The sequence below is a fragment of the Phyllostomus discolor genome, chromosome 11 (genome assembly GCF_004126475.2).
Source record: "Phyllostomus discolor isolate MPI-MPIP mPhyDis1 chromosome 11, mPhyDis1.pri.v3, whole genome shotgun sequence".
Taxonomy (NCBI): Eukaryota; Metazoa; Chordata; class Mammalia; order Chiroptera; family Phyllostomidae; genus Phyllostomus; species Phyllostomus discolor.
This window is the reverse complement of record NC_040913.2, coordinates 24517444-24542410: the sequence shown is the minus strand read 5'-3', so window position 1 is coordinate 24542410 and position 24967 is coordinate 24517444. Positions and strand designations below refer to the sequence as shown.

Sequence of the window (24967 nt, the reverse complement as noted above, 5' to 3'; positions counted from 1 at the left end):
GTGACTCCCATCTATCCCTTCACACCTGGTGGCTACCAGGTCCCCTGCCTGCTTGGTGGCAATCATCCCTATGGGGATGCTGTTTTCACCATCTCAGCCAAGGCTAAATCACAGAAGCCTGTCCCCAAATGGGCACATAAAATACACCATCCTGAGGAGAAATCTGTCAGAATTCGGCGACGGAAGCCGGATGGCTGCTCCAGACCGAAAATTCCTCGACTGGAATGTTATAAATATAGGTCGATACCACAGACATTCACTCCAACAGCGGCTGGAGTGGAGAAGCCAGTTGGGAGACGAGGGGCCAAGAGACATCATCCTGAAGAAAGCTTTGAGGAAGACCTGGGCTGCCCCAGCACCAAAATCCCATGATTAGAGCTTTTTGACAACATACCGATACACCAGACACTCACCCCAGCTGATGCTGGAGCGGAGGAGCCCATCCTGAGTCGAGGAGCCAAGAGATACCATCCCGAAGACAATTTCGAGGAAGATCTGGGTTGTCCCAGCGCGAAAATCCCACGACTGGACCTTGAGGACAAGCTGACACCAAAGAAGGTCGCCCCGACAGTCCGTAGACACATACTTAAAAGACCATCATTCTGGGGAAAATTTTGATTTCGGGAGGAGAGTATGGAGAACATCTGAAGACTCGTTCTGTAGCATCAAGCTCTGCAGCGTCAGCGCATGTGCAGTGCAGCGGTGACTCAGAGAAATGACACAGCCCCGCAGCACGCCCGGTACAGCCTGGCAGACAACACGTGCGCATCTGAAGGCAACATCACCCTCTCAGAGCAGGTGCAGTAGAGCGACGGAAACCAAAAGCAGCATAAAAGCAAACGGCTTCAGACCTAGGATGAGGCATCCAGAGAGCAGGTCACTTTGTGGTATCTTAGACGTTTCACCTCGGGAGAGAAAGAACTTCAGTGTGAGTCTGCCCCTCTGATTCTGCCTTACAGGACACGGGGGCCCCCAGGACCCACACCTGATCTAAACCCTTGGGACTCAGGTTCATTATCCCCCCAATTTTCTTGTATGATGCTATTGATGATTGCTTCTGAGTGATTATTACTGTTATTAGGTTAGTATGGATTTAGATCGAATATTCAGTAACAAAACCTAGTGAATAGCATAGTCATCTGTGTTGACTCAGTTATTCATCAGTGCCATTGTCACCTGTGGGGATGCTCCAGCCCCAAAATTCGGTGATTAGAGCATGGTGGAGCGAGGCTCACACCACAGAGTCTCACCCCGGCAAGGTGGAAGCAGAGAAGCCAGTCCCCTGATGAGCACCCAAGGGACACCACCCTGGGGAAAATTCTGACAAAGACCTCCCTGTCCCAGCCCCAAAATTCAACAACTGGAGCTTGGTAGAAAGAGGATGAGCACCTAGAAGCTTGCTGGTGGAGACACGCTGCAGAGAGGACAATTGTTTAATGACATAAGACAGCTAAAATGCCTCTTCCTTCACTGGCCCCCCCACTGCCCACCATGGGCAATTACAACCTGAGGCATTCTGTCTGAGCCTTCCTCAGCCAGGAGCCTCCTCCTGCACTAAACAACCTCAACAAGGAGCCTCAGAACCTGAGCTTTCCAGTGGAGGCTGCTGTGAACACCCCGGGCTGAAGTTCACCTGGCAGAAAACCCGAGGGTCCTCTGCTCAGTCCTCTGGAGTCCCTTCTAGGACAGAGGAAAGAAAAGCCTGCACACTGGGAGCCAGGTAGGATCCAGCAGCAAAGAAGGTGCAGCGAGGCCTTAGCAGAGGCCCGCCCAGCCTTCCAGATGGGCCCCGCCCTGAGTCATCGCCAGCGGCACCAACACAAACGAGGAGGGTTTTTGAAGCTGAAAGAAGCTTCTGTGGTAACCCAGGCAGCCTTTAGTCTGGGGTCTAAACACAGAACAGGGGGACTTAGGACGTCCTGCTCCCTGGAAAGTGTTGTCGAGCAACTCCCTTTGCCCCCCCCAGGCTCACCTATTCCCAGCCTGCCTGTCCTCAATGGGGCCCCTTCCTGACCAGTAAATATAACTTCTGTTAAAGCAAGTGTTTGACTTCAAATGCAGTTGTCCAATGTGAAGATCCCAAACCTCCCTGGCCCGTTGAAGTACCTTCCCATGTGGGATGCCTGGTCCTGTGAGACCTTCTGGCCCTGAAAAGGACCCTTGGGTGCAGCTTCTGTGTGGCTCCTGCAGTGACATTGGTGCAAACTGGGGCAGAACTTGTGCTGAAACCAAAGAGCACTTCCCTGGGGGGCATGTGTGTGTACATGTGTGTACGTGTATGTATGTGTTTGTACATGTGTGTAGAGCTGGGACTGAGAAAGTGCTGTTTTCATCTGTGAATCCACCCCTCCAACTATTGATTTACTCAACAAATATTATTGAGCACCTGTGCCTGTAGCTCCAGATATTGTGGTGACTGAGGTGAATGCAGCCCTCCCCTCAAAGCATCCACAAACGAGAGGGAGAGACAAGTCAATACAACTTCAAATAATGCTGTTACAAATGAAAGTACAATAAGATAAGAGGATAGAGTGAGGAGGGAGGCTAGGTTATACAAGGACGTCAGGGAAGGCCACTGAGAGGAGGAGATTTTCAGTGGAGCTGTGAGTCATGGGTCTCGTGAGGAGCTGGAGGAAGAGTATTCCTGGAGGACAATATGGCAAATGTAAAGACCCTGAGGGAGGAAGGAGGCCAGCCTGTTCCAGGACCAGCAGAAAGGGGAGGAAAGAGAAAAGAATGAAGACTTAATGGGAGAAGTAGGCACGACTCAGTCTGCAGTGGTCCTTGTCAGCCGTGGTGAGGAGTGTGGGTCCCTCTAAGTGTGATAGGGGTCCTGGGTAGGCTGAGACCAGGGCAGTAGAGTGACCTGATGTAGATGATAGAAAGATCCCTCTGACTGCTGTGTGCCACAGGGCTGAGATGCTGGCTGCTGCCAGTGGACTGTTTCAGCAGTTAAGGGGACAGTTGGCCTAAGAGAATGGGGGAGGGGAATTAGCAACAGCAGGCAAGAAAGAGCACAGGCTTTGGGCCTATGTCCCAGCCCACCTGCGTCAGCAGCTTGTGGCCCTTGGGCTGGGCTGAAATCACCCAGCCGCAGACAACACACTTGCCTTCAGGGGTCACATTGATCCTCCCCCAACATACACACACCCTCCAGGCCAGGGAAGGTCCTGGTCTCCTAAGAGGTTTCCCAGCCTGGATTAGAGGAAGGAGACACATGCCCTGGGGATCCCAGAAAGTTTCCACTGTGAGTCTCAGTTAACCCACAAAAAACAGTTAATGCCTCTTCCTGCATCGACCGCTGCCTACTGTCCACGGCTGGAGATGGAAAACTTAGTGTCTTATCTCTGACACTTGCTGTGACTGAGGCTGACTCGTGGTCACCAGGAGAGTCAGATAGTTTGGTGATCACCAAGCATGAGGCAAACTGACTCAGACTCACCTAGAGATCTAGGAAAAATAAGAGATTCCCAGCACCCACATTCACATCACCACTGAATACATTTTCAGGTGGAGTCTAGATACTTGCACTTTAAAACCTTCCCATAGCTACCAGTTTATGGGAAACACAAGGGACGGGAACATGGGAATGCGGGAGCATGGGAGCATGGGAACATGGGAATGTGGGAACATGGGAGCATGGGAAATAAAACCATGGGGTGCAATCAGCAAATTCCAAAGCATAACAAAAGGACAAATGATGTGATTTTTTTTTACAAATAAATTACAAGGAAGAACTTTGTGTCAAGAGAGCAGAGTAAGCAAACACTGTGCTCACCTCCCTACCCCAGCATTATATCGAAATTACAACTAAATTACACAATAGTCTTCCTTGAGAACAGCCCGAAGACTAGCTAAACAGAAGTCCTATAGAATGAAGGATATTCAGAAGAAGCCACGTTGATAATGGCAGGAGGGTTGAAGATGAAAAAGGAGCAGGCCTTACACTCACAGGGTGGCAGTTACAAATTGGTGCGGGGGAGATATATGGAATGCAGAGGCCCTTTTTCAAAAAGCAGGGGGCCCCAGCCCCACTTGATGCTCTTCAGCCCAAGGTCCCGGTGCCAGAAGAGAAATCCCTGTAACTTCTGGCTATGAAAACTGGCAGGGACTGTAGCTGAGTGAAAGAGAGGGCTGCCTCCTGGAGTCCCAGGGGTTCCTGTGAGGGGATGGTGCACAGATTGACTCACCGACACACTCACTTGCTCTGATCTCCAGTTATTGGAGCAGCAGCTTGAAAAGCACCAGGGACATACAGGGAGGACCTGCTCTGTCTGGCTTCAGAGCAGGGCTGGAGGGGCCGCTCTCTCCCAGACAGAAGTGCGGGCAGAAACAATTATTTTCTGTTGGCTTCCCCCCCACCCAGCTGTCACACCTATCAATGTCTTTTTCAATGTAGATGGTTTAAATGCTGCAATCAGAAGACTAGTTTCCAGCAATACACAAATGGATAAAGAAAAGATGTCCCATATTTATAATGGAATATTACTTAGCCATAAAAAGGAAGTCAATATTGCCATTTGTCACCACATGGATAGAGCTGGAGGTTGTTATGCTAAGTGCCATAAGTCAGAGAAAGATAAATACAATATAATTCACTTATCTTTGGAATCTAAAACAAAAAAAAAATAAATGAACAAAACAGAAACCAACTCATAGATACAAAAAACTAAGTGATGATTGCCAGATGAAAGAGGGGTTAGATAAATGGATTTAAAAGTTAAAGGGATTAAGAAGTAATTAAGAAAGTGTCAGTTATAAAATCAGACAAGGAGATAAAAAGTAAGTCATATAGAGCCAATAATGTAATAACTGTATATGGTGTCAGATGGGTACTAGGCTTATGGGGAAGATCACTTTGTGAGGTATGTAAATGTCTAATTACTATGTTGTATACCTGAAACTAATATGATATTGTATGTCAACTATAATTAAAAAATAAAGAATTATTTTAAAGAATTGCAAAGAAGAAAAAAGAGCAAGCATAGATTAAGGGATATAACCATCAAACACAATGTGGGGATTTCTGTCTACATTATAATTCAAATCAGTTAGTCAACAACAGTCAACAAATCAGTTAATCAACAAACCTGAATTTAAAAATTAGGCAGTTGGGGAAATTTGAACATGATGGGTAATTTATGATAGGAAGTATTGACTTTTTGAGGTGCCAGAATAGTATGGTGGTGAAATGGTTTGTCTGTGTTTATTTTTATTTTATTTAGTTATAATGGACATATAAGTTTCAGGTATACAACATAATGATTTGATATTTGTATGTATTGCAAACAGATCAGCACAATAAGTCTGCAACAGTGGAAAATTATATTGGTGGGAAATTGTAACCCACCCCACCATTCCTTTCACATTGTTTCTGTAAATGCTGACTTGGAGAAGCTTGTACATGAACAAGATGTTTGTAGAACAATCCTGGGAACTAGCTTCAAAAGATACAGACACTGAGCTTCCAGCATCCCACATTGGGAGATTTGCTGACCTTCATCCATGGAGCCTGGATGAGTGAAGCCAGGACGACTTAACCAGGACGATACATCTGGGCCATCACTTGCCTTATCGGAATGGACCGTGCCCATCTGCAGGTAGAGAACTTTTCACCCCCCTCCCTTGATCTCTTTGTCCTGCTTCCCCTCTCCCTGCTTATAAATACCTCTGCCTCCACTGAGAGGGGGAGATGGGATTTGAGACATGAGTCCCTTGTCTTCCAGGTTTCCTGCATCTGCAAACAAACCACTTCCCTTTGCATCAGCACCTGCTTCTCCGGTACCGGCTTTCACAGTGGCAGGCAGCCAGACCTACTTTCGGTTGTACTTTAATCTAGCAGTTTAGCCTTTAGAAATTTATTCAAAGAAAAAACAATCACCTGTGTGCATAGGCATACATGTAGAAGGCTGGATATTGCAGCATTTTTAGCAATTTTATAGCCTTACAAATAAACAGAAGAAACTCTTTTTGGAAGCCTATTACATTTATATAACATCTAACATCGTGAAAAAAAGAACAACTTGAGAAGATTGAAAATTAAATCTCCATTCTTGATTTAGAATTTGAAAGATATTATAAAATGTTATATATAGTACTTTTTTAAAAATTACATTGAAAATTTCTTGTTCCTTCAAGTTTCATTTGCTAACTTCCAGGAGGCAAAAATTATATTGGTCAAATATAATTGATTATATTTCTAGGACACCTGGAATTTTTTTCTGTCAGTTCTATAAATGTAGTTTTACGTGTGTAAGTATCTTCTGGATTCCTCAGCTGTGACTAACAAAAATATTTGTCTGTGTCAGCAAGCAAACTTCTCCATATCAGTCAGAAGATGACATTTTCTTCTCTTCCACTGGGAGAATGAAAAGGAATTAGTCAGAAACTAATCTATATTTTTATTTAAGAAAGATTTATTGCACATAGACTCTGTCAGATACTCAGGTCCATTTGGGGCTATACAGATGAAGGCACAGTCTTCATCATATAGACATATAAATAATTGTATGTATAACTGGCATAACCAGAACTATTGCTTAGGTATAAAAAGGATCCCATCTGTTGGTTTTCAAAGTTAAAAATCTGTTCTTACCACAATTTGTGAAAAATATTCAAAATGTTTAGTATCTCTGGGGGCTTCCAATCCAATCCATGAACAGTCCAAAGAACAGAGAGGGCTCCCTCAGTCCAAAGGTCCCAGTCCTGTTTCTGATTTTCTCTTGGAGAAGACTAGAGAACATTCTCAGTGTCCTGGTAGGCCCCTTATTGTTGACCGCTGTTACTTCTTTCTCCAACAGATGATATCACTGATGAACATTGGTGGTTCTGGCCAGCTTGGCGTCATCTCCATCAACTATTGTGGGATAAGGAGGCAATGCTGGCTCCGCTGTAGACCAAGGAACAGATTTTCAAGATTCAGTAATAAGGGGTAGTCTCTGCCGCGGGGCTTCCAGGTTGCAAATTCACTGGAGGCTTATGTCCTGTGGTAAACTCTGTAACCCCTGCTCCTAGGCTATACACAGATGGTTCAATGAAGATGCTCCAACCCCTGAGGTGTTACATGGCCTGACACAGTTTCTCACTATAACTCCCAATAGCTCTTCTCAGCTCCCCATGTCACTTCTCCTTCAGAGTCTTTGGCGTGGACACCAAAGTTTCCATCCTCCCTCTGTTCTGCTCAGACCCTCTCTCATCTCCTGTCACATAGTGATTGACCTTTTTCCCCTCTGGGGAACTGCGTGGCCGGATCTCGTATGTAGCACAGAAAAAGGAGTGGAAATACCAGTTCAGCCGTCATCTCTAGACTAACACAGGTGGAACTGCTTCTTGGTGGAGGCTGCTGCTGAAGGGTGGCACACGAGGAGAGGGGGTAGAAGCCGGAGAGACTGCAGTCTCACGCTTTGCGGAGGGAGCTCGGTCCCTGAAGCTGTTGGGACTTGAATTCACCTTTGGCGCACATTATTCTTTGGTTGTGGGGGAACTACTCAAGTGAATTTTTCAGTGACTCGAAATTAAATAAAATACATTTGAGGAAGTAACATCTATGGATTTCCTTAGTTCAGTCAAAGATTGATTTTTCTAGTTCAACGACCTAAACTGAGAACACAGACATGCTTAACTTCTACCCGTTGAACAAATCCGGGCTGCACTGCTGTCTCCTACAGTTCTTTGGCCTAGTGGGGAAGGCAGAGAGGGCCATGCCTGTGTATGTGCTTTGAGGGGTGATGACTGAACACTGGGTCTGCTTGCCTGGACTGGGAAGGAAGGAAGGGTCCTCCAGGCATTTCAGCGAGGACAAAGAGTGTGTGTATTCTATTCTGTCAGGCTGTCTGAGGCAGAGGCCCGGCAGGACTTTGGATGGCTACATGAGTGTAGCCCATGCAACCAAACTACAGCTAGTACACAATAACTGAATTGCAGTATCTCTTTTATAATTAGGGCCCATAAGTTTTAGCTAATTTGTCAGACAATCTGGTACCAAAGGCAGAGCACCTTATATTAGAGTTGCCAGATTTAGTAGATATAAAGCAATATTTTGGGGGATAAAAATATAAAAACTATTGCATTGGATATGCTTATACACTAAAAAACTATTCATCATTTATCTGAAATTCAGATTTATCTGAGTGTCCTATACTTTTACCTGGTAAACTCAGCCTTATAAGTCTCCCCAAAACAGGAATTTTTGTGGTCTTTTAGATTAATCAGACAGACAAACTCAACACTCATTTCCAACCATTCTATTTGCTAACCTCTCCCCATACAATGTCAGTTCTCTAAGGGCAAAACTATCCTCGTTCACTGCTCTATACCCAATACTGAGAAGAGTGTCAGCCACATGTCAGACTCTTGGTATATGTGAATGAACAATAAATGTAGTGCTCCTGTCAATCAATAGGAACACACAAATACGCCAACCCAAAAATAAATGCACAAAGACCATGAAAGGGACATTAAATGAACATATAAAAATACAGTCACTTTCACTAACAATCAAAAAATGTAAGGTAGGTTAATAGAAATATATTTCTACAGGTCAATAGCTGATATTTTAAAGACTGATAATACTCTTCATTGATAAGATGTGGGGAATGTAAAATATTTTACATTCACTTTTTATGGCTCATTAATATTTCTTTGATCCAGAAAAATTTGCTTGTATAGTACAAACTTTCCTATTGAAATATTTTTATCATTTTTAAATATATAGATTTTTTAAATCTTTGTCACATTTTCATAAAAGTGAAAAATAAATTATGCTGATTCCATTTTACATAATGAGATAAAATATAAACAAAGATAGAACTGGAGATTTTGATATTTTTGTGGGGCATGGAAAGAAAAATGATTATCTCTAGAAGGTAGAAATTTGTTTCCTACATTAGATGTTCTTGAAATGTTTAAAACTTTATAATATCTAACATCCTATAATCAGTAAGAAAATAAAAAAGACAGGGCTCTAATCTTTAAAAGGATTCATGAACCAGTTTTCGCACCTCTGAAGCCTTCTCCACAGAGGGCCTGTTAGTCTTTTTTGCATTTTTTTTTTTGGTACCCTGCTGAGATCTATATGCTGACATCTCTTTCAGGTTGTTTCATCTGTGTTCGTCAGGAGAAATACTCTCTAGCTTTTCCCTTTTTCTTGTGCTGTGCTAGTCCAGTTTGGGATAACACAGCCACATTTGTCTCTTAAAATGAGCTCCACTCTAGTCTGGCCCCGTGCTGTGCTCGACGTATCATCTAATCGCTTGAACTCTTTTACACAAAGTGCCATCTTTTTCATGCCTCTCTGCCTTTGTTCGGGATCTTCCTGCTGCCTGACAGGCCTTTTACTGTCCTCCTTCTTTTGGAAATTTCAAATTACCTTTTGAGACACAGGTTAAATGTCCCCTCTCGTCTAAGTCCCCTCTACCACTCCTGAGAGCTCTCTTTTCCTTCTGATCCCAACTCATTTTGTCCCAATAGCATTACTACCCAATAGCATTTACCACACGGGAGTGTGACTGTTTTTCTGCCTGTTTGTCACCCTGATCTGACTGGAGACTATTTCTCATTCAACTTAGCATGTCTCGTCCTGGTACAGTGTCTGGTTCATCACAGTTTCTCTATCTCAACAGAGTTCATTGTAATGATGCGAAGATACCCAGGCCCACCTGAGAGTTTATAAGTTAAAAGAAAAAAAGTTCACCACTTCCTTGCTCATCCCTTTGAATGATTATTTAATTTTCTAGATTGATAAGGTCAGCAGGTACTGTGTTATAACAAAGAGTGAGGTGGGCCTTAATGTCATCTCTCCTCAGCCCTGCTGTTCCTCAAGACCCAGAGAAGTTTTCCTGTCCCTGTTGAGATGTGATAAAATGTCTTTCATCCTTCAGTTCTGCCTTGTTACGTTCAATCTTGCAGCTCCGTTTGTTTCTTCTCAGGGCTGCCCTTTTCCATAGGCAGGAGCGTTTCACGGCTCTTGGTTCTCAGGCCAGTGCATGCCCCTGCGCATGCCCCTTCAAACTGGCTTCCAACCAAGAAGCGACAGGTGTATAAAGCCAGGTTGGTGTAATGAAAATTGTCATAATGAATACAAGACCTGAGCAGCATCATAGTTCTTCCTACTGAAATTTTTGTTTCTTAAAGCTTCATTGTTTTTACTGATTGTCTTTTTGAGTTTCTGTATGATTTACCTCATTCTTGGCTTTAATCTTTCCATACCTGAAACTGTAAAGCAGGGTGCCAGCCTGAACCTTAAGTTTAACTGTACTGTAGCTGGGACACTCAGAAACACCTTTGTCATCGGAGTGTTTAGCAAAGAAGAATGAAAAGGAGTCTTGTCACTCACCTAAGGACAGTTGTAGGGACTGTGGAGGAAACCGTGAGGTCTGACTGATACTGGTCCACACAAAACCTACACATTAACCTGTAATCCCCACAGAGAAGAGGGTCCTTGGCAGAAGGAGATATTTCATGTGGGTCTCCATGAGACGTGAGGATAACATAAAAGCTGCTTTGTGCCCAGGATGCCATATGGTGTGCTGTGGGTGGCTGGGGCTGCTGGAAGCAGGGCACCTCTTCTTGTGTTTGCAGCGTGGGGAGTGCCAGGAACCAGCATTCTCGGCACTGACCCCAGCTCCACACAGCCAAGCAAGTACCTACAGGTTCCTTTATATTTATTTATTAAAATATTATAGTGAAAAAGGATGTCTATTCACTGTGAAAATAATGGAAAATACAGAAAAAACTCTAATGAAGAACCTAACAGCCCCTCATAATTCCATGACACAGATACAGCTATACACATACATGATTAGATTGATTTTATGTATGGTTTTCTGTTTGCCATGCAACTTAACATCACAGAACTACTTTTTCAAGGGCTACTGTAAGCCTTGTCTTCTTGAAAATCTTAGCCTGTGGCCCCCTCACCTCCGCCCCACATAGGGTCACTGTAACCACCCTTCTCCCACAATTGTACACTCATCTATCAAGAAATATGTAACAATTTAGTCAATTTTTTTTATACATGTGTCTTCCTTTTACATATTGGAAGCATTTTCTATACAAGTACCTAGCCCAGGGTCTGGTACATTTTAGACTTTGATTAAATAAGCTGAATAAGCACATGAATCAGTAATAATTATTTTAGCCACTGGATAAATATCTCTTTGTAGACATGATATTAATGGGTTGATAATATTTTATCATCTGGCTCTAACAAAGAATTCATTATTCTCCATTCATTGGAATAATGATATATCAAATTATTTTTATAAATAACATAGACAGGAGATTTTTTGTGAATTGACATCTTTCTACATTTTTTTCTGAATGTATCACAGAAGAGGAATTACTGGATTAATAGGCATAAACATTACCCATAACAGAATTGTTTTCTAAAAAGTCTGTTTTGTTTAGCTCTCTTGGGAATGTGTGGTGTGCTGCTGTTTCCCCTGGCCCCTGATGACATTGTTTTATATTTTTAAATATATAATGCAACATATTTTTACACATTCATGTTAATATGATTACAATGTAATGCATTTATACACATTTATATATAATGTTTTAATGATATATACATACATATTAAATAAAGTCACCACATTATTTTAAATTTTATTTTTTGACTGCATATTTAAGTTACTAAATTTTAGAAACTAGTGTTTATTTTGAAATCATTATCAGTTTTGAAGGTAGCAGTATTGAACATAGTCAAATATACATGTATGTATGTGCACATACCTGTATGTGTATATATATCATACTACAGTCGTCCCTCGGTATCCGTGGGGTATTGGCTCCAAGACCCCTGCAAGTACCTAAACTTGTGGATACTCAAACACCTTGCATAAAAGGATGTAGTATTTGTATATAACCTATGCACTCCTCCTGTATACTTTAAGTAATTTCTAGATTACTTATTATCCTAATGCAATGTAAATACCATGTAAATAATTGTTACACTATGTTCTTTAGAGAATAAAGAAAAAAAGTAAGTCTGTACATGTTCTGTACAGACATAACCATTGTACATTACACTCACATACAAATAAATTGAATGTACATAGTACACGTCAGCAACAACACATTTTTTCCCAAATATTTTTGACCCACAGTTGGTTGAACCCAGAGACAGAGCCAGTGAATACAAAAGGCTGACTGTATTAAGAATATTGCTGAGTTCCTGATGTGTGTAAATAGGAACATTATCATTAACAAACCAGATAAAGGCCAAGATATAATTAAGTTACGTATATATTATGATCGAATCCACATGATACCTGTTCTTATCCTGCTTGTCACCAGACCGTCCTCCTTCCGACCAGACTTCTTCTGCCATGTTGTGCCTGTGTTGGCTAATTTGTACACTGTTGTGATTTGTCAGCTCTTGAGAGTTTCTGAAGCATATTTTCTCTCTGCTGTTTAGAGAATATTCATGTTTTTCCTTACTGTTTGACTGCCATGGTGGAAGTGTGGTGTTTGGAAGAGCAAGGGTTTTAATTTCATTTCCTTTTATTTTCATTAGTGAAAATGAAACAACTTCAACAGAACATTGGGCATTAGTCTTTTTCTTAAAAGCTGTGGATTGTCATTAACTGACAAAATATTCTGCTGCCAAGATCTTGCAAGTATTGTATTTGTTGTCTGATGCCAAGCATCCTCTTTAAATGCTAATGAACAAAGTATGGCATGCATTCTGTTCTTGATAGATTATGCCTATACCTTCTGTGGTCAACAGAAGGGGAATTCCCAGCCCATATGATTTCCATTCTGGCACACTCATCTTCTCAGCGCTTACAAGCCAGTTAGCATTGAGATATATTACTCAATCTTACTCTTACAATGAATAGAACAGCCACAGTTCAGCTGCATCTACGAAATCTGAAGAAGCAATGCTCTGAAGCAACTTCCCCTTACATTTTTTTACCCCATTGAGGTAAATAGAGTAAAGGTTTCACGTCACATCTAAACTTTCTTTGGCTAAACCTAAGTAGCCAGATTATGGAAAGTTTTGAACATACTTCCAACTAGCATAACCTTTCTCCCACAGGCATTTTGGAGCTATCAAAGAATCTGAAGACGATGTGGTGACATGATTTGGGGAAAATTTGGGGGGAAGGGAGGACAGTGAAAAGAGTGTGATTCCAAAGCAAATACTAGGCTTTGACAATTGTTCAGGCCTGTATGAAAACAGTATGATGTGGATTCATCAGTGAGGAGAGAGTCTGAGGAACACACCGTGAGGCAGAGTGGCCCACAGGCTTCGGGGCCAGAGTTTTGGAGTATGGTCAGGGCTATAACTTCTATCTCTATGATAATGTTATAAATAAATCTATCCAAATCTCCATTTTTATCCAATTTATCACCTGTGAAATGGTTACAATATTAGGATGTAAGATTTAAAACTGTTGCAAAGGTAACATGAGATAGTGGACTAAGCCTTCTAACATAATACCTGGCATGTGGTATGCATTTACAAATCTGTATTAGTTTTCTCTTGCCACATAACAAATTACCACAAATTTTGCAGTTCAGGATATACATTTTTTCAAGGTCTGTCCAGAAAAAGCCCAGCTATTGTTAATATAACGAGAATGCTTTGTGTGACATTGATGTAACCTGGCACACAAGGAGAGTGGACTGGAATGCACATGTGTGAACAATGATGATTTCACTCTACTAGACAGTGGGGGCAGTAGACACCACTGAATGAGCATGTGTACTGTGTGGCTATTGCATTCAAAATTACTGAGAGAGTAGAGCAATGAATCTGCATCAGATTTTGCATTAAACTTGAACATTTCTATGCAGAAACTATTCAGATGATTCAGAAGGCTGCAGCTATGGGCAACTGGTGATTGGCTGCTTCATCATAACAATGTGCCCACTCATGCAGCACATCTCATGTAGAGTGTGTTGGTGAAACATCACATCACTCAGGTGACTCAGCCCCTACAGCCCAGATTTGGTGCCCTGTGACTTCTGGCTTTTCCCAAAACTAAAATCACCTTTGAAAGGGAAGACATTTCACACAGTCAGTGAGATTCCAAAAAATACGACAAGACAGTTGATGGAGACAGGGAGAACAGTGTGAGGTCCCAAAGTGCATACTTTGAAGGGGACTGAGGTGTTATTGTCATACACATACTGTTTCCTGTCTCTTGTATCTTTTTCAATAAATGTGTATATATACACACAAATACACACACTGGTATTAGTCCAGTACTCTTTGTTACAAGACACAGAAACCTAACCTAAACTAGATTAAACAAAGTAACATTTCAAAAGGGAAGATTCATTGGAAGTATTCTGGAATGTTCACAGGATCCAAGAAAGGACTGCAGGGATCTGGGGAGCCCTGGTGACCGTAGGAACCTGAACAGACGTCATTATCTCTGGAGACATCCTGTCTCAGCATGCAAGGAGACTCAGTTTCATTACGTGTCAGCTTTGCCTTTCTCTTGGCATTAAATTTACTCTCTCATGCTTCTCATTGAAACCTGGGAATTGCCTGCTTTCAGGTTTACAACCTTGCACTTTCTCTGTGAAGGATACAGACTCTTCTCCACTTTCTCCAGAAAAAACATATTCGAAAAAGACTCCAACTGGTTTGTGGCAGGATATCTGACTGCTCAGAGACCAGCAACTTTGATCAGGTCAATGAATGTAGCCAAGGTAATGAACCCAAGCTCATGGCTGGCATTGGGTGAGGGGAAGTGACTAATTCTCAGAAAATGGGTGGGGCTCAAATTAGAGCTGGGAAGATGGAAGTCTGGTAGAGTGATTTTCCCCCTGTAAAATATTACAATAATTATCAAACATAAAGTTGAAAGAATTACACAGTGAACACTCATATAACCATCTTCTAAATTTTAATTGTTAACATGTTACTGTTTGTTTTACCATATATCATTTTATTTTTGATCCAATTAAAATATGTTGCAGACATCAGTATATATCACTCGAAACACTGCATCATGGCTATCATTAATTAGAGTTTGGTAGAGTGAGTTTGAAGTTAAACATCAAAGCATAAGCAGTCCACTAGAGAAATCTAAATGGATAAGCTTTATCAGATAATTATTCTTCATTAACCTGGCTACCAACCTAATCAAAGTGACAAAAGTTAAAGCTTATTTTTGATATTTTATTAAATTGTAATTTTGTGCCCTGGCTGGCGTAGCTAAGTGGATTGGGCGCGGGCTGTGAACCAGGCATTGCAGGTTTGATTCCCAGTCAGGGCACATGCCTAGGTTGCAGGCCATGACCCCCAGCAACCGCACATTGATGTTTCTCTCTCTCTCTCTCTCTCTCTCTCTCTCTCTCTCTCTCTCTCTCTCAAAATAAATAAATAAATAAAATCTTTAAAAAAATGTAATTTTGTTTGAATGCAGTAAATATGTTCAAATATTATGAACAAAGGGAAAAATAATATATTAGGCCCTCACTGCTCATTGAAATGACAGTTTAATCCACTTACTTGTCTAAGTAATGAAATTTAGAGTCCTATATCTCTCCTTAACCCCTATTATCCAGCTGTTTGCCAGTCAGCCAGCTTATTCCGTTCTCTACCTACCCTATTCCGCTGCCCCCTACCCTGTCCCTACTGTCTTCACCTCCCCCCACCTTGAGGGGTATTTTCTACCCCTCTCTTTCTCACCTTGTTCTCTGCCCTGTGTAACTCCTTTCAGTCAACAAATCTTCATAATGCCACCAGAGTTACCTTTCTAAACACAGGTCTTAATGTGGTGGACAAAACCCAGTAATGACCAGTCATTTTGTAAACGTTCCCCTCAATATCCCAAACAACTGTAGGGAATATTTGTATCATTCACCTTGTAACTGTTGCCAATTGGTTGCTTTGGATGTCTGTCGATGTTGAATATTTCTAGTAAACAAGTGCCCTGAGTTGGCCCCGGGTCAGGCTGATGTCACTACACAACTTGGAGTGTTTTTACAGAATGATGACCTCATGTAAGTGAGAAATTATTGAATATGTTTAAACCCATGTTGGGATGGAAAGTGTCTCATAATGGTCCTGTTACGTGTAATTCAAAACTGATGAAAAAGTCGACTGGTAAACAAATGACAATAGAAAATGCATTTCTACTGGAATTCTATGTCTGATCCACATATATATGGCGATAAGCCTTTATGTATGTATAAAGCTAAGAAGGTCAAGAAATAGTTTTGAAAGCATCTATACTCTTATTAAAAGATACTTTTAAAAATTATGGTCAAGTACACATCACATAAAATTTACCTTCTTAACCATATTTAAGTGTACATTTCAGTAGTGTTATGTGCATTCACACTGTTGTACAACCAATCTCCAGAATTCTTTTTATCTTGCAAAACTAAAACTCATACACATTAAACAATGCTCCACTGCCTCTTCCCCAGCCTCTGACAACAACCATTCTAAAAAAAGATTACATATATAAATGTATATACTTTTTAAATTAGATTTAATTCCATACTTATACACTAGAATGCCCTAATTAGAGAGAGTGCCCATTAAATGATCACTATTAAACAGGATCACTTTTATTTGGGTACAAGTAAATACTGTATATTAACTTCTAACAAAGTAATAGGCAAGCTTTGCAAATTTAAAACACAAATTCTGAATTTTGTAGAAGACAAGAATTTGAATTAGCGTAGACTTAATGATACATGATTTTTGATATTCATGAGCCAAATGTTTTCCTTTTCCATGTTTTTTGGTTTTCATGAACTCTGCATTTATAGACTTATTTTAAACAAAGTTAAAAATCTATTAGTTGTGATTATATACATCATGTACAATTTCTAGAGCTTTATAGTACAAATTTTGTTCATTTGAAATGCCATTTAGATATTAGAAATAAGTTATTTAGATGTAGGAGAAAAATGTTTATATGTTCCCAAAGAATTTGTTATTATAAGAGCTTTTCCATGACTTTATCTATCTTTCCTAATATACCTTACAATAAAATCCAATTTTCATAATTTCAACAGGAAAAGATATCACACTTTATTAGTGAAATTGAAATTCATTGTATGTCCACAAATGAGAGAAAAAAACTTATAAAACTACATGCATACTTTTAAAAATCAATTTATGTGGCTTTCTCTGACAATCAAAGGTATACCATAAATATGTTATTGTCTACTTTTTCTTTGTTTTAGGATTTTATTAATTTTTTAGAGAGAGGGGAAGGGAGGGAGAGAAACACCAATGTGTTAGAGAAACATCAATTGGTTGCCTCTCCCATGCTCCACAACCAGGGACCTGGCCCATAGCTCAGGCATGTGCTGTGACTGGGAATTGAGCCTGTGACCTTTGGGTTTGCAGACCAGTGCTCAATCCGCTGAGCCACACCAACCAGGGTAAATACTTTATTGTCTAAATTTGAGGGTGTAGTAACCACTGTTACCAAGGATGTGCCATGTTGTCTTGGAAACAACATGGATTTTTAAGTCAGAAAACCATGGCCTTGCAAGTATAAAATTCATAAACTTGGACAAGTAATTTACCCCTCTGAACCTGTTTTTATGTCAAAAACTGAGTCAATCATACTTACTGGATAGGACTGTTAAAAAGATTTAAAGTTCCAGGGTAACACACCAGACATACTGATAAGCATATAGCACTTCCACAAAAAAAAATGCATTAGTTCCTTTCCCTTGGTTTCCTGTAAAAAAATCAAAGGCAGTAGTTGTCTTTTAAAAGGACTAATAATTGAATATGTCCAAAGGCAAAATATAGTAGATTTAGAACTTGGTGCATATGAAAATCAAACATAGACTCTAGAATGTAGTCTGACACCAACCATGGCTGTAGGCCCCTGGTTGTTAAAACTGTGAATACTTTGTCTTTCCACTTCAGTTACTGGAATACCACAAAAAGAAGGAAGAGGACTAGAATAACAAAAAAACTGACCAGAGCTAGCATGAGCCAAGATGGCACTGAATCTGACCTGCAGGAGACCCTGAACTTCAGCACACCCTGATTACATGACATCAGCATGCTAACTGATGCAGGGCTGGCAACATGACAGGTCCAACTTGAACCATAAGGAAAGGAAAGGGATGGTGCCCCAGTTCTGGGAAGAGACCCACCCATTCTCAGAAAACTAGGCATGTGTATCCCCCTAATTATGTTGCCCTCATAATCTCCCCAAGACTTCCCTAGAATCAGAAGATGATCTGTGAGGTTAACTCCTGATTTCCACTTCTTCATTCTCTGGCCATTGAACGGCTCAGCTTCAGTTTGGTTTTTGGCTCAGAGACTCTGAGTGGAGAAAACAACCCTGAGAAGGACCAAGGATACTTCTGGGGCCAAGTGCCCACAGAAGGGTTACCAAGACCCCTACTATCTAAACTAGTAACAGTATAACAAAGTAGAGAAACTGGAAGGACAGACAGATGGGTTCCAGACTTATGTCTCTATGAGGTAGTTTGTAACAGAGAAAAATGGAACTTTTCACAGGCTATGGGTTTTTTCAATATATGAAACATTTCATATATTGAAACTTTTTCATAATAAAATGAAAGTTTTGGGAATGAGGCTCCTTTTTCAGCAATAATTTTTTTCCTTTTGTCACAAGACAATTCTAGAAGACCTAAATAACTGGAAAAGTTTAATTTTTTTATTGGAGAATGATAGAAGATTGGTAGGTGGTGTGTGTTTTCTCTTTCAATAGGCTTAAATTAAATGATACTTTTCCTCCTCACCCCACAAATGTCCTCCTCATTTGCTCTGCAGGCTCTTTAACTGAGTTTTTAATATCTCAAATTCACTAAAGCATTGTTTTTCATACTTCTACAAAGACTGACAAAACTGATTTTTAAAAAAGGATACAAATTCTATCTATGGTATTGCTTCAATTAATTCCTTTCCCCCAATTTTTTTTTACAGATGGCTTGTTAAACATGAGACAGGTATGACTTTTAAGATACAAGCTTCTCTACAGACTTCTATATGTATATGGAGTGAGGTGAAGTATCAGATGATAATCAGCACGTTTATAAGCATTATTTCTGTATTGAAAAAAGGTTAATTTGAAAGTCATTCCTCCATTCAAGAAGAATAATTTTCTCTAGTCTTCTGACTATTTATAGAAAGACCTTTACATGTGCAAACTAATTAATAAATGGGATCAATTTCAAGGTATTTTTTCTGGTTCATCACCACTTAATCATTCAATTTAAAAAACATTTTAAAGGCCAAGTCTAAAATAGATTTGCACCCACGCCCCCAGTGTGAATTTTTCATTCTTTAAAACATGCAGTAGGTACTGTATAATGACCTTTTCTCTGTTTGGAACAGGGATTAGAATAATACATTTGACCCTTCACAGTCACCTGGGAGAGATGTTAGTCTCCATGTTCAATAAACTGAAATATGTCTCAAGTGTCTCAAGGTGAAGGCCATGACTTTAAACTATTTAACACAGAGTATCATACCAATTCACTGAGATTCCCAGGCTTTTAAGAAAGTCATTGGATTGAATTTTATATATTTTATCAGAGCACTTTTTCCCCCTTCATACAAATAAAGCAAATATTTTACATTGCAAATAAAGCGAGTTAACCTAGATGCATTGTGCATTATAATAAAATTTATAGCTGCATAAATAGCAGTGTAAACTTACAGAAAGACTAGTAATTATAGTGCCATTGATGGTCTTTGTTGCTTTAATTCTGAGGCAGCCAGAATGATTAAACTGAATCTTAATCGACTTCTCCATTAAAAATGCTGGCAGAGGAACTCCTTTAACCTTTCCCATTGATTGAACACAACAATCACCATTCAATTATAATGCAAGAGGACATTTGTTATAATGCAGAAAAGATGCATGAGCCATTTCCTTTTACTCAAGACAATCAATGAGATGACTCCTACTTCTACAAAGGTGAGAATGCTCTACCTGGGAGTCAGATAAAGTCAAAACCAAACCAAACAGAAACCTCCCCACTGCACGGAGGAACAGGAGATTACTGATGAAACTAATCTGGAACGGATTCATTAAGAAGAAATGTATTTTCATTACTATTTACAATAGCCACATCTATCTGTGATGCATTGTTTTTCTTCCTAGAGTTTCAAAGTCCTTAAATTACCATGATCAAAGTTTTAATGGTGAATTAATGAGGGTGGTTATTGGGCCTTTTATATGTGTTCTCAGAGCCTGCTTAACAATACAAATCAAGGCAATACCAGTAATTGAAGTCACTGAATTTTAGACTAGGAAGGAGCCTTCAAAATTAACTGATTTTTAAAGGTCAGATGGCTACTTGTAACAAACACTGCACTAGGATTATCCATTCAACAGTTACTGCATTCGTCACTTCTGAAGTATAGTTCATTTTCAGTTGTGCTTTTTACCTGATTCCATACTTGTATACAAGACTCAGGCAATGTACTGATGCCATATAACCTACAACATATAACTGACTATGCAAGTATAGCTCTGCTGCTCCATCTACATAGTGGTACTAGATTAAAGATGGCCATGGGTTCTTTGCTATTTCTCTCATTGTGTAACTGGAAAAGACACCGGCATTCGGACTGCCTGTCACTACCAAATCCAATAAGCAATGACAGCGATTGAATCTTTTATGGGCGCTTTATTCAGATGTCCTGCGATCCGAGAAGATGGCAGGTTCATACCCTAACAAACCATCTTGCCTTCTCTTTCCTGGCCAGATCTTTTATAAGGGGGTTGGGGGAGGACTAGCAAGGTGCGGTGAGGGCTTTGAAATTTGGGGAGGATTAGGTGAGCAAAGCTGCAGCCTTCCTGTTCTGGGCAGTTAGCTGTTCCCAAAGGGGTGGTGGTTAACACAAAAGGCCTGAATGCCTCCAACTTGTCCCCAGGCTGTAATCTCTAGCCAGTGCCCCAGGAGGTCGGCTGCTTTTCCCAGGAGCCAGGATGGGCCTTATCTCTAGTTTCTGAAACAAAAGCTTAACATACACATTACTTGCTAGACTTAACAGCATTTTACCTTAAGCTAAAGTTTTCCAAATCTTGAGTCCCCTATCAATTGAGTATAATGAGGTGGAGTATAAGTCCCCACCCCCTAAATCTAGGCTAACTCAGTGACTTGACCAATAAAATGGTACAAGTCACATTCTGGAAATCAAATGCTAGGTCATAAAATTGATGGCAAAATGGCACCAAGTGTTAGACTGGTGACGTCAGACTGGACTTGGTTCAACAACCTCGGAACTTGACTTCTGGCTAGGATAGAGTTCATAGCCAAGACTCAAACTATACAAGGAAGCTTATATAGAAAGTCGCAGAGGTAGAAGAAGTGTGCCATAGAAGAAACGGGCTCAGGAAACAAGCTACAGAGGCAAAAGAAGGGTCCTTGGAGCTTAGGAAAAAGAAAGCAAAGTTCACTCAAAATGAAGTCAAGTGAGTGTGCTCTATAGAGAGTGAGCATGTTCTAGATTTTTACTCTTGAAGGGTTTTGTCAGGAGGTCTCAGGGGATCTCAGTAGAATATTCATCAGCTTTCTGGGTGTGTCCCATAGTCTCCACTGGGTGTCTCCACTGATTGGTTGGCACCAGATCAGAGGATCATTAGTCAATGCAGCTGGTCCTAATGCCAGCCGTGGCATTACTTGTCTGGTTGTGCTGCTTTTCGGGGCGTGGAGCTGAAACACAACTGAGGCCTAGATGTTTCTGATGCAAGGCAAAACCTCATTGTCCTGAGGGCTTAATGCTTAATGGCTCTTCTTTGGCTCCCATATTTTGTCCCCCTTTAAGGGGCCTAACCCACCTGACTAGCAACATACCAGGGGAGGAAATGTCAGGGGAGGATCCAAACCACATGACTGGTGATATGAAAGGTCAGGGGGTCTAAACCACAGGAACAGCAATATGCTAGGGGAAGAAAGGTTACCTTGTGGGCAAAGTCTTTGTTTTCCTAGTTTTGCCCATTGCTAGGCACCTGAAGCTTTCTACCCTGGTGACCATTTGTCTGTGGCCTGGTGGCCTTGCTCTGCTCATGCCTGTCTAGCTGTCTACTATGATAAGAAGTATTGCAATTGTTGTCCATGCTTCTTAGAATACTTGCTCTGGGGGAAGTTAAATGCCATGTAAGAAGTGTAACCACCTAAAGACTGTTATTTATGGGGGGAAAAATGGTGAAGCCCTTTTGGAGAGGGAGAAGCCATATGGACAGAGAGAAGCCCAAATACCTTAACCATTCAAGCTATTCCAGACCAGGAACAAGATGTGAATGAAGAAGGCATCATGCATATGATAGGGAGAAGCACTAAAAGAACCAGCCAACATCAGAATTAAAGCCTTCGACATATGGCTCCAGTCAAGTCACACAACTGACCAAGACGGCCTTAATGTTTCCTCAGCTTGACTAAACTTTAGATAGGCTTCTTCCTAACTACAAGCCACTCATCTCCCTTTTCTCTGAGCTCTTACTTTACAAAACTTACAACTGTAAATTCTGTTGAGATGTACATCTCCTAGCTTCTTGCCAACTCCAGCATTCCTTTCTCTGGAACCAAGGAGCCATTCTTTAGAAATGTAAGCATCAAGAATGGTAGACTTCCTATCTTCCAATCTCTGTGAGGAGGGAATTGCCTAAGGTAGCAAGCAGAGAAGGCCTAATCGTATTGGTCAACCTCCTTTTTAAGGTTATCCAACATTTAAAAAATATTTTTTAAAACTTATTTATTTTTAGACTGAGGTGAAAGGAGGGAGAATGAGAGGGAAAGGAACATCAATTAGTTGCCTCTCGTATGCACCCCAATCGGGTGCCGAACCTGCAACCCAGGCATATGCTCTAACCAGAATCAAACTGGTGGTCTTTTGCTTTGTGGAATGACATCCAACCAACTTAGTCACACAAGTCAGGGCTATTCAGCATTTTTGTTAGCTCACCCAGCATTTAAAAATCCTCCCACCTTTTGTTTTCATGGAGCTGAGGTCAGTTCCTCTCCCTTATTGCAATAGTCTTAAATGAAGTCCCCTTGCCTATTTAGCTCTGTCCGATGCAAGTTTTCTCTGACACAGCCAACTCAGTTGTTTGCCCCCCACCCCATTTGAGGCCTTGGTCATCCAGGAGCAGGGAATTAGTCATTCCCGCAGTGCTTTTCCCTAATTGCAGACCCACAAAACCACACACACAATAAAATGTGTGCTGTTTTATGCCAATTAAAATGTTGACATAATTTGTTATACAGCAGCCAGATAACTGAAAATTATTTTCCTGTCTTTCTCTCTATAGATAGATGTCTATTTAGATATAGATAGTTATAGAACATATAACAACTAAAGTTCATGAGCCTTGATTTCTAACTGCTTTCAGTGTGAGCTGGAAGTCTAAAGTTTATGCTACTACTTTATTCTAGAGCGTGTGCTAGGGGTTCAGTGCATTTCATTCCTTAGGAAAACATGTATGACTCTTTATTTTGAGTGCTTTCAATATGTGTCTAATGCTTAAAACTAAAAGATTGTTAAATGCATAATAATTATTTGGGCGTACTTAAACAGCTGTTTATAGGTAGCCAGCCCCATAACCTCAGACTGCCTTTTAAAAAGTCACTTTGAATGTACAACTGATAGCAATTAGGATGTTTTAAAGTAAATAAGTTATAGTCTATTGAAATGATCAAAGAACATGGGGGCATAAGGTGAAAAAAAAGCAAAACAATCTTTCCTCTAAAAAAGACCTGGGTTTGCTGGGTTTGAAATAACAGTGTTTACAAATTAAGAGCAACTGAGTTTCAAATTCTAGGTTCAAAACAATAAATAATAAAACTTTCAAGGAACACATAATTTATTAGGTTGAAAACATCCCTTTGTACTTCCAATTTAACATGTAATTTTTTTGGTGAGAAGAATATCAGTTTCTATTGAAGAAAATCCTAGAACTTTATTGCTTAATGAAACACCAGCTTGATTTGACTAGAGTGACCAGCTACGTCCGGGAGATTTGTCATTTGCATGGAGTCAGTTCGTGCTCGTTGACAAAGACCTTCTGGAGAGTATATCAGGGGTTTCTTTAAAGTCACGTTCCACAATTCTGAGTATAAGATTAAAGTATTTCTTCTGAGTACATTTTTGCTGAATCAGCTGGCTTTGCCCTGAAAATTATAACATTTCATGTATAAATCTCTCAAGTGTGGCTTTTATTGGTTTACTTATTTTTCATATACTACATATTTATATTATACATTATCAGTAATTCTCAGGGTCATAAAGTAAAAACTATTTTATTATGTTTTCTGAAAATATGTTGACTACAGAATACAGATAGCCCATATATCACTTTTGGGAGCAGAAGTTTTTACCAACAGAACACCCAAAGTCCTGATACTATGGGGGCCCACAGCTCCACAGTGGTTGCGAATGACCTGTGTGGGCAGAATGATTATCTCAGCTGGAGCACCCTGGAGAGACTGCGTACTTTGTGAGACACAAGGTGGATCTGGAACCACTCAGGCAGACTCCGGGTGCAGGGACTTCATGGCAGTGGTGTACAGTGAGTGGGAGGTGAACTGATACGCTCCTTACTGTGGGCTTAAAGGTTTGCCCCCAAGCTGAGAAAACAGAGCAAGCTTTGTCTGGTGGAATAGGTTCTGAATGTATCACTGGGTGGTACAGAAGTCTTTGATGGGTGATTGCTCCAAGAATTCAAGTCCTTCCAAAGTCAACCTGCTTGCTTCACTTTCTACTGATGGCGGCTATGACTAGACAGAAGGGCCATGTAATGACAAGGTTGTACGTTTGGCCTCCCAGTATTACTTACTTAGATTTTGTTTATTGATGGATGAGAAAAAGAGAGAGAGACATCAATTTGTTGTTCCACTTATTTATGCATTCATTGGTTGATCTGTACATGTTTGACCACAGGATCCTTCAGGATGGAACCCACAACCCTGGCATATCAGGATGATGCTTTAACCAGCTGAGCAACCTAGTCAGGGCTTACTGAGTTTTATATATATCATAAAATTTGTA

General features: G+C 40.6%; 1 long non-coding RNA gene across 1 annotated transcript; it reads right to left on the bottom strand.

Annotated features, from left to right (window-relative positions):
* Positions 1–3159: 3159 nt before the first annotated feature.
* Positions 3160–21941, bottom strand: LOC118497243. Its single transcript, XR_004899773.1, has 3 exons — positions 21813–21941; positions 13716–13722; positions 3160–3170 (listed from the first exon to the last, which is right to left on the bottom strand). It is a non-coding gene; the product is annotated as an uncharacterized LOC118497243 (long non-coding RNA).
* Positions 21942–24967: the final 3026 nt, after the last annotated feature.